The sequence below is a fragment of the Rhinopithecus bieti genome, unplaced genomic scaffold (genome assembly GCF_001698545.2).
Source record: "Rhinopithecus bieti isolate Rb0 unplaced genomic scaffold, ASM169854v2 scaffold_76191, whole genome shotgun sequence".
In the NCBI taxonomy this organism is placed as follows: Eukaryota; Metazoa; Chordata; class Mammalia; order Primates; family Cercopithecidae; genus Rhinopithecus; species Rhinopithecus bieti.
In genome coordinates, this window is record NW_016872626.1 from 1 (window position 1) to 8,547 (window position 8,547).

The 8,547-nt window shown below is 45.9% G+C and overlaps 1 long non-coding RNA gene across 1 annotated transcript; it reads right to left on the minus strand.

Annotated features, from left to right (window-relative positions):
- Positions 1-194: 194 nt before the first annotated feature.
- On the minus strand, positions 195-5,948 carry LOC108525607 (uncharacterized). The gene is made up of 3 exons (XR_001884305.1): positions 5,731-5,948; positions 3,160-3,374; positions 195-231 (listed from the first exon to the last, which is right to left on the minus strand). It is a non-coding gene; the product is annotated as an uncharacterized LOC108525607 (long non-coding RNA).
- Between the last annotated feature and the right edge of the window lie 2,599 nt (positions 5,949-8,547).

Here is an 8,547-nt window from a genome sequence, read left to right on the forward strand (position 1 = left end):
CATTGATCACAATTGGAGGGGATGAACTGTGACTTCTCAAATCAAAGGAATGTAGTGGGTTGAAATAATGAAGAGTATTCTGTGTCTAAACTTCAATCCTCAGTGAAGGATCCCTGCAGGGTTGTGTTTGGATTTGAACTTGCTTTGCTGTTTTAGTTGTTTTCATCAAGTGGAAAAGCTACTTTTGTGACATCCTTTCATCCTTTGCATCCTTCCAGCAGTATTTGGTATCTGTAGGGGAGAGAGAGAAAAAATCAAATGAGCATTTGTGTCAGGTCCTCCTGATGCCTGTGTCTGGAGGGATTGCTAAGTAGTGATATGTCAGGGGCAAACTGATCTCCCGCTGGGAGGATGAACTGAAGGGTGAGCCGCGGGATGGCTGAAGGAGGAAGTGCCATCCACAAGTGAGAAGAAAACACTCCTGAACTTCCATTCATTCTGGGGTGCAGGATATAAGGACCCCACCTATGCCCAACCAGCAGCGGGGAACATCAGTCCCTTTCCTCCTGATCCCCTCTGTCTGGAGCAGAGTAATGGCTTTTCCTCCCAGTGAGGATGTGCTCAGCATCCATCATGCCTGCTAAGAAACAGAGGGGAACAGAAGGAGAGGACCCTTTGCAGAGAAACCCACCCCTTACGACTCCATGTCCTAGTTTTCCAGGGAGGAACGGGAGGGCCATGGGAAGAACCCCGGATGTGAGAAGCAGCAGGGACCTCAGACAACGTCTGAGCTCCACGTCCAGTTCCCTCTGTTACAACAGAGGAGTAGTGATGCCACCGGGGTAAGATTGAACTAAGGGCACATGACTTGCTATTGATGACCCCGGAATTAGAATCCACCCCTAACACCGTTTCAATAAAGATTAGAGAAAGCGAGAGGAAAGGCTGCAATCTGGAGGTCTCAACAGTCACAAGAAGCGGTTGGGTGACTTTGGCTAGGACAAGAATATGGTTTTACAAATAAATATGAAGTTGTTTCTGCTTCTTTGGTTGGTTAAAAAAATTAAATGAAACAAATATAATTATAAGTATTTGTCCAAAGGGAATCAGGAAAGAAACAGAATTTAAAAAAAAAGAGATTCAAAATGGAGTTAGGAAAGACAGAGCGGGGCTGTAACCACGGCCCAACTTATTCTCCCTAATGCCCTGAAGTTGTTCCACATCTGGTTCCACCTTAAGGCATTTCTAGAAACATTCTCAATATCTAGAGCAAGGAAACTCTGAAGTACAAAGTGGAAGGCATTAGTTTCTCCCCTCCCACTTACTGTTTTCCCCAAGTACATTTTGGGAAAGGTTTGTGTTTAATATTTTATGCCAATGTGAAGAGAGGCATGAAGAAGTATTCATACACAATCTCCTGCAGAATTTCAGTCTTACTGTGTTACTGTATTCTCTTCAGGAAAGTGAGACCAATGAGTTCTCTTTAGGGATTTTGTGGAAGGACAATAATTGACCAAAAGTAAAGTTTTCACATGGCAGTGGTGAGTCCATGAGTGGGCTATAAAATCGGTGTGGGGAAATGTAAAGTGGAAGTTTTCTTTTAACATGCAAAAGAAAATACTAAATTCCACTATATGTAATGTGGGAGGCATTATTTCTGTGCATTAGGTATTAATATAATGACTATTTCTTATCTTTTATTCAAAATTGAGGAAGTGTGCTTCAAGCAGAGGCTAAAAGTCTAATCTGTTAATTTTCTTGTTTTTCCTTCTTGATTTTTTTCTATGTTATAGAAACAGTACTATTGAGAGGGGAATACAGATCCCATCAAAGGCTGATGGATACTCAGCCTTTTCTGTGGAGTAGCCACACATATGGGGCACTTCCATGTTGGTAACCTGAGGTCATAGTAGACCAGGGTCCTTGTCATCTTTAGCCACATATTAGAATCACACAGGAGCATTTTGAAACTACAAATGCTCAAACCACACCCCAGGCCATGTAAGTGAGAATCTCCAGGTTTGAGTTCAAGGCATTCATCTTAATTGAAATCTCACCAGGTGCTTATTACGTGGCAGCAGGAATGTAGACATACTAAGTAGATCAGCCCAATTTCCCATCATTTTCTTTCCTTTTCCCATTTATCTCATAATTGGCTTTGTTCCCAGTGGTTCCATGGATTGTAGCCTTCTCCCTGACAATTTCAGTTCAATCTCTCTCTTATCAATTGGGCTGGGCCAAAGTAAAGATTGTCATGTAGAAAGATTCTTGTCTGTCATCTTGTGTATGCATAAAGCTGGTCCTGGAGTCACTTTTCTCAATGTCAATTCATAAAATGCTCTCTCATATACACTGGCCTCAAGATGCATCTGACTTGCATTTTAGACCCTTCACTGGACTTGTAGAAGTGGAAATGAGAATAAAAAGGAGAGAGGTTGCAATGATGAACCTCATGGACATATGCAGTTTGGAAGTCCTGCCCTCTGCATGCACTTTAGAACTGATGTCGCTTTACAATGTCATAAATGTTCCTCAGTTAATGTCAGTTCAAGTGAGTCCATGAGGTGAGAACACTGAGACCCTGCAACTCGATCCACATTGACACTAGGCTGCACATCTGGGGCTAAAGACAAACCTGACTCCAGGCCAGTAGGGAACCCCCACCTGTGACTCTGGTTCTAATTTAGTTACCTATGTGGGGCTCTTTGTGCGTAGTTTTAACACTTCTCATTCAGATGAACAAGTGATGATTAAGAGTTGACTTAGTTGGATTTCTCAAAAGAGGACTCAAAAGGAAAATCTATGTGTAAATGGTGTATTAAAGCAATGATTTCTGCAGAAAGAGGCAATGGAGTTGGGGATGCAGGGAGGAAAGGTAAATTTCCCAAGAGAATGTGTGATTCCAGGCAAACGACCCTGTGTTCAGCAGCTTAAACTATGCACTTGGATGAGGACAAGGAGGCCTGGCTCTCCCGTGGCCACGAGAGGGACTGTCAAGACACTAGAAGAAGGAGTAGAGCAGAGTTCTGAGAGCAAAGAGGACATGAGGACAGAAAGGGCATGTCAGGGTGGGAGCCCGTGGGACACAGAGGTAACACCAGACAGAGGTTAGAGCAGCTGTTGGAGAGAACAAACGGGAGAGAAAAAGCAGTGGGAGAATGAACTGTCACTATAGACAGAGAAATAAGGAGTGCAGTTATCAGCCATAGATGTGATTACCTCTGCACCCTAAGCTTGTAGGCCAGGGAATCTGCATGCCAGTCTCCACTTGCTGAGCGGGAGTTTTCTTTTGATGATCTTCGGTTCCAGGACACTGGAGGCATGAATCTGGCCAATGACTTGATGCCCTTGTGTGTTGTCTGCTGAGCCTTCAAGTGCATCACCTCCCAGCTGGGGAGGGTTCTTCATCCCCAGGGAGGGCTGTAAAACCAGCTCTGAAATTAAAACCACAGCCAATGGGATCCACTGGCATCCATGATCTTACGGTGACTTTCTCTTCCACCCAGAGGACGACAAATCAGGAAAGTGGCCTTGGAGAAGAAAGTCCAAAGGGTGAGGGGAAGCTAATAGAGTCACTTTAATATTTTCTTTTTTCTTGATCTTTCCTACATTACTGAGCAACGGTAAGGTTGCCAGGAGTCAAAGGCACTGCCAATTCACAACAATATTCAAGAAACACAGGATTAAGAAACACAAATAGCTTCCAGGTAGATAAGGCAAAGGCAAGGAAATAACACTGTATGTAGGCTATGCTTTGGGGAGAGCAGAGATTACAAAAACCAAAGTTAAATCAGAGCTGGGTTCAAAGAGGAGATGGGAATGGAAGGGCCTGGCAGGGTGGCAGCCCATGTGGCACAGAGGTGAGACCAGACAGAGGTGACAGCAGCTGATGAGAGGAAAGAATCAGGAAGACTAAACCTAGAGAATTTACAAAAGTTGCATCATTATATGATCTACTGCATATATATACACCCTATGTAGTATACACACCAGATATACATAGTCACACATAATACGACAAATGATATAAATGCAATATCTGTACATGTTAATTTAAAGGAAAAATATCATATAGGGATTTGGGAGAGATTGAATGTAACAGTGTTATCACTATTCTGGTCCATTGAAATGGGAAAAAAAATTAGAGACATGAGAAGAATGAGAAAGAAACGGTGTGGGAGAAACAGATGACCTGGTAGACAGCAGGGAGAAACCACCAGGTGAAGGAAAATATTAATGAAACAAAAAGCATTCACTCTGTCCTCTTACCTGGTGCCTGGTTCAGGCTCTGGACTCCAGGGAAAGTGAGCAAGAGGGAGTGTGTCTGAGCCAGTGGGGTGAGTCTTGGCTGGAGGTGTGAGAATCCACAGAGATGTAAAGGAGAGTCCAGTGGGAAGAAATCAGTTTAAATAAGTCATCCTGGCATGTGTCAGGGACTGCATATCCCCCAACACTCCCTGAGCACCTTCTATGTGTCCTCTCCACGGACCCAGATGGTGCTCGTTATCTCACGCAACCCTCCCTCCTCCTGAGGACGGGGGTCCCCTCATTCCTCAGCTGAGGGCATCGCCTGACAGATGACCACCAGGCAGCCCCAGGGGCTCCAGGAGGAGATACTGAGTGGGACGGAGAGTGAGAATGAACACGACCCAGGTTTTAAGGAAATCTGAGCGGAAGTGGATCCCTGGGAGACGGAAACTGAGGACATGGCCGTGGACATGAGTGGAGAATTTGAACTAAATGGAATTTCATAAAAGACACTGATGTGAACACTTTCCATGTGAAAGTTGCCCTTTTATTTCAACAAAAGCAGGAAAAAAAGCAGAGGAAGCTGGACATGTCAGGAGACTGAGTGTGGGCCCAGGATTTACACTGTTACTCCATGTGCCTCATAGGTTGTTACTGAAAGTGCCTAATAGGGGAAAATTGGCTTCATGAGGGATGGGGAAGGAGAGGAAGAAAACTGGCAGAGGAGTCTGTGTGAGAAAGGAAAGGAAGAGGGGCCCTAGAAAGCAGAGATCTTCATAACTGCTCTACCTCACAGGAGACATCATCCGTGAAGTCACTTTCTAAGTGTAAATTNTGATGTGGACACTTTCCATGTGAAAGTTGCCCTTTTATTTCAACAAAAGCAGGAAAAAAAGCAGAGGAAGCTGGACATGTCAGGAGACTGAGTGTGGGCCCAGGATTTACACTGTTACTCCATGTGCCTCATAGGTTGTTACTGAAAGTGCCTAATAGGGGAAAATTGGCTTCATGAGGGATGGGGAAGGAGAGGAAGAAAACTGGCAGAGGAGTCTGTGTGAGAAAGGAAAGGAAGAGGGGCCCTAGAAAGCAGAGATCTTCATAACTGCTCTACCTCACAGGAGACATCATCCGTGAAGTCACTTTCTAAGTGTAAATTTAGCAGAAAGATAAAAAGATTAGATAACACCTATTCATAGGTTTATTGGGCAATTCTTATGGAATCAGACCATTTGGAAATTATAATAATATTCCCATTGCAGGTAGATATTATTTTTCAGCTATCTCAGATGAGGGAACAGAGATGTAAATAGCAAAAAGACAAAAAAGTTGGCTAAAGTCAACAAGCAGAAAGTGGCAAACCCAGGACCTGACAGCAGATTTGGTTCTAAGCTCCAGGCCTTTGCTTACCTCACTGGGTTGGAGCATCATGAATTTCAACTTGACCCTGAGGAAGCACAGAGTGGTCCCATTCTCTCCTCCACCCTCAGCACCGTGACCACCAACACCCGGATTAGAGCTTCATGACACCATTTCCTTCCCTACCTTGGAAGGGCCATTGTTTCCCAGAATCAGCATTGGCTGAGAAGCTGCAAGTGGTAGAGGAAAGGCCCTGCCTGGCCAAGCCATTCCCTTGATCTAGCTGTAGTTGCAGACATTTGGGCACCAGGGTGCTTGGCTCCAGCTGTGCCTGTGAAGACTGCACCTCTGACAGGTGGTGGCTCAAGTCTCCACTCCAAGTCCCTTGGGGACAGGCCGTCTTGGTGGGAGCTGAAAGGAGAAGGGGCTTCAGTAGGAACAATCTGACTTTCCCTTTGTTAAGATGCCCAGAACACCCATCCCCGATGTCCCTGCTCTCAGTAAAGCCACCCAGTGACCCACGCCACACAGACAGACATCATGTGAATGCAGGCGACGTCACATTTCCTGTCTGTGCCTGAATGTAAGCAACGTCACCTTTTCTGTCTGTGCCTGGGGATGCTGACAGGGCAGGGGCCCAGGCTGGGGTGTCCTGAATGAAAAACCTCTGCTGCAGCCCAGAGGGCTTTGGATCATCTAACAAGAACATCCCGATTATTCGGTTATTGTTCATCTCTTTCCTGTGTCTAGAGGGAAAGTTCTAGAGAGCCCTCAGAGCACAGGAGAGGCAGAGCTGTTTTTCTCCCCACTCAGGGTTGTAAGAACAGGCCAAGAGTTAGAGCTGTGAGGTGTTGAGAAAGAACCGTGAGAAAGGGGGCTGGGATGCTGCAGACCAAACACTAAGTGAGGCAAAATTTCTGGGTTCTGGGACATTTTGAATTTCCCATTGCCTATTATGGTTGGACCCCCTGCCCACACATATCCATCCTATTGCCATATAGTGGGTGTCAGCAGACAGAGGCAACACAGGAGAGGGACCAGTCCCTTCCTGGAAATTCAGGGGCCGCAAGAGCCACAGATCAGCACATGCGGTTCCTTAGGAAGGTAACAGAGGACACGATCCTCACATTACCCACTGCTCTGGTGGGTTTCAGGTGGCACCCCTTAAACAAATTCTTTCCATTTCCACAGGGAGAGAAACACACATTCTGAGTGGACTAAGAAAAGACTTCCAATGACCTCACGCCAGTCCAGGTCGGGTTCAGGATGGGGACGGGGTCTGCAGGGATGGGGCCCGCAGGGATGAGGCCTGCAGGGCCGGATCCACATGGCTGTGGGGCTCCTCTCTCTCCTCCCCTCTCCACATCGTCATTCTCTGCAAGGTTTTCTACGTTTTCTTAAAAATGCCTCAGTGTCCTCAGCTCTAACATGAAGATGCCACTGCCCACTTGGGAGTGTCCCTTGGGCCCTGAATGGGTTATAGCAGGACAGAGCTTGCTGGCAAGGTATACAGCTTGCTTGCAAAGGTGCAAGGTGCAAAAAACAAATTTTAATTGTTTCATGAATCACTGTGATCCTAGAAAAGCATTTGCTTTTTTGAAACTCAGGAAGAAATGCAAAATGGGAAAGGGGATGGTCCCAGTATGAAAGGCACTTACTGATCAAACTAGAATAGAGGCCAACATCTTTGTTGCTAGTTTTTTTCTTTGTGTATGTGTGTGTATGTGTGTGTGTGTGTGTGTGTGAGTGTGTGTGAGACACAGGGTCTCACTTTGTTGCTCAGGCTGGAGTGCAGTGGTGCAATCGTGGCTCACTGCAGCCTCAACTAACCAGACTCAGGTGATCCTTCAACCTCAACCTCCTGAGAAGTTGGGACTACAGGTGTGTACCACCATGCCCTGCTAATTTTTTTTTTTGTGGAGACAGGATTTCACCATGTTACCCACACTGGTCTCAAACTCCTGAGCTCAGGTGATCCATGTCCTTGGCCTCCCAAAGTGCTGGAATTACAGGCGTGAATCACCACACCTGGCATTTTTGCTAATTTCATTACAACATAATCCAATATACTGAGGGACATCACAGAGTTACTTGCTCTTACAAGAAGATAAAGTAACAGGTAAGGCCGGGCACGGTGGCTCAAGCCTGTAATCCCAGCACTTTGGGAGGCTGAGACGGGTGGATCACGAGGTCAGGAGCTCGAGACCATCCTGGCCTACACCGTGAAACCCCGTCTCTACTAAAAAATACAAAAAACTAGCTGGGCGAGATGGCGGGCGCCTGTAGTCCCAGCTACTCGGGAGGCTGAGGCAGGAGAATGCCGTAAACCCAGGAGGCGGAGCTTGCAGTGAGCTGAGATCTGGCCACTGCACTCCAGCCTGGGCGACAGAACGAGACTCCGTCTCAAAAAAAAAAAAAAAAAAAAAAGTAATGGGTAAAGGCCCCAACAATGCACATCAAATTCCCAGAATAGAGGTTAAAAAAAAAAGAAAATGAGCAAGAAGAAATGAAAATTGGATTTTGTTTTACACATCCTGTGGAGCTGCTATCTCATGGGGCACTTGCTCAGAGGAAGGGTTTTCTGGACGTCATGGGGACAGGAACAACTCTGCTTTGCTCATCGGTTACGCCAGAACCTCATGAGGGACACTAGTTGTCAATGGTTTTCATGAGAATGTAGCACTGAGACCAAAACTTGATTGAAACTAGAAACCCACACATGGAGAAAACCACTGGAGCTCTGCAGAGGATGCAAGCCTGGCCACGCATAAAGGAAGGGACGCTGGACTGCGTCAGTGGAGGGAAGACCCCTCAGAGGAAGTAGAGCCGCAGTCCCCAACCTTTTGGCACCAGGGTCTGGTTTCATGGAAGACAGTTTTCAGGGACCAGGGTAGAGGGGATGGTTTTGGGATGATTCAGGCACATTACATTTACTGTGCACTTTAGTTCTATAAATATTACATTGTAATATATAATGAAACAGTTACACAACTCACCATAATG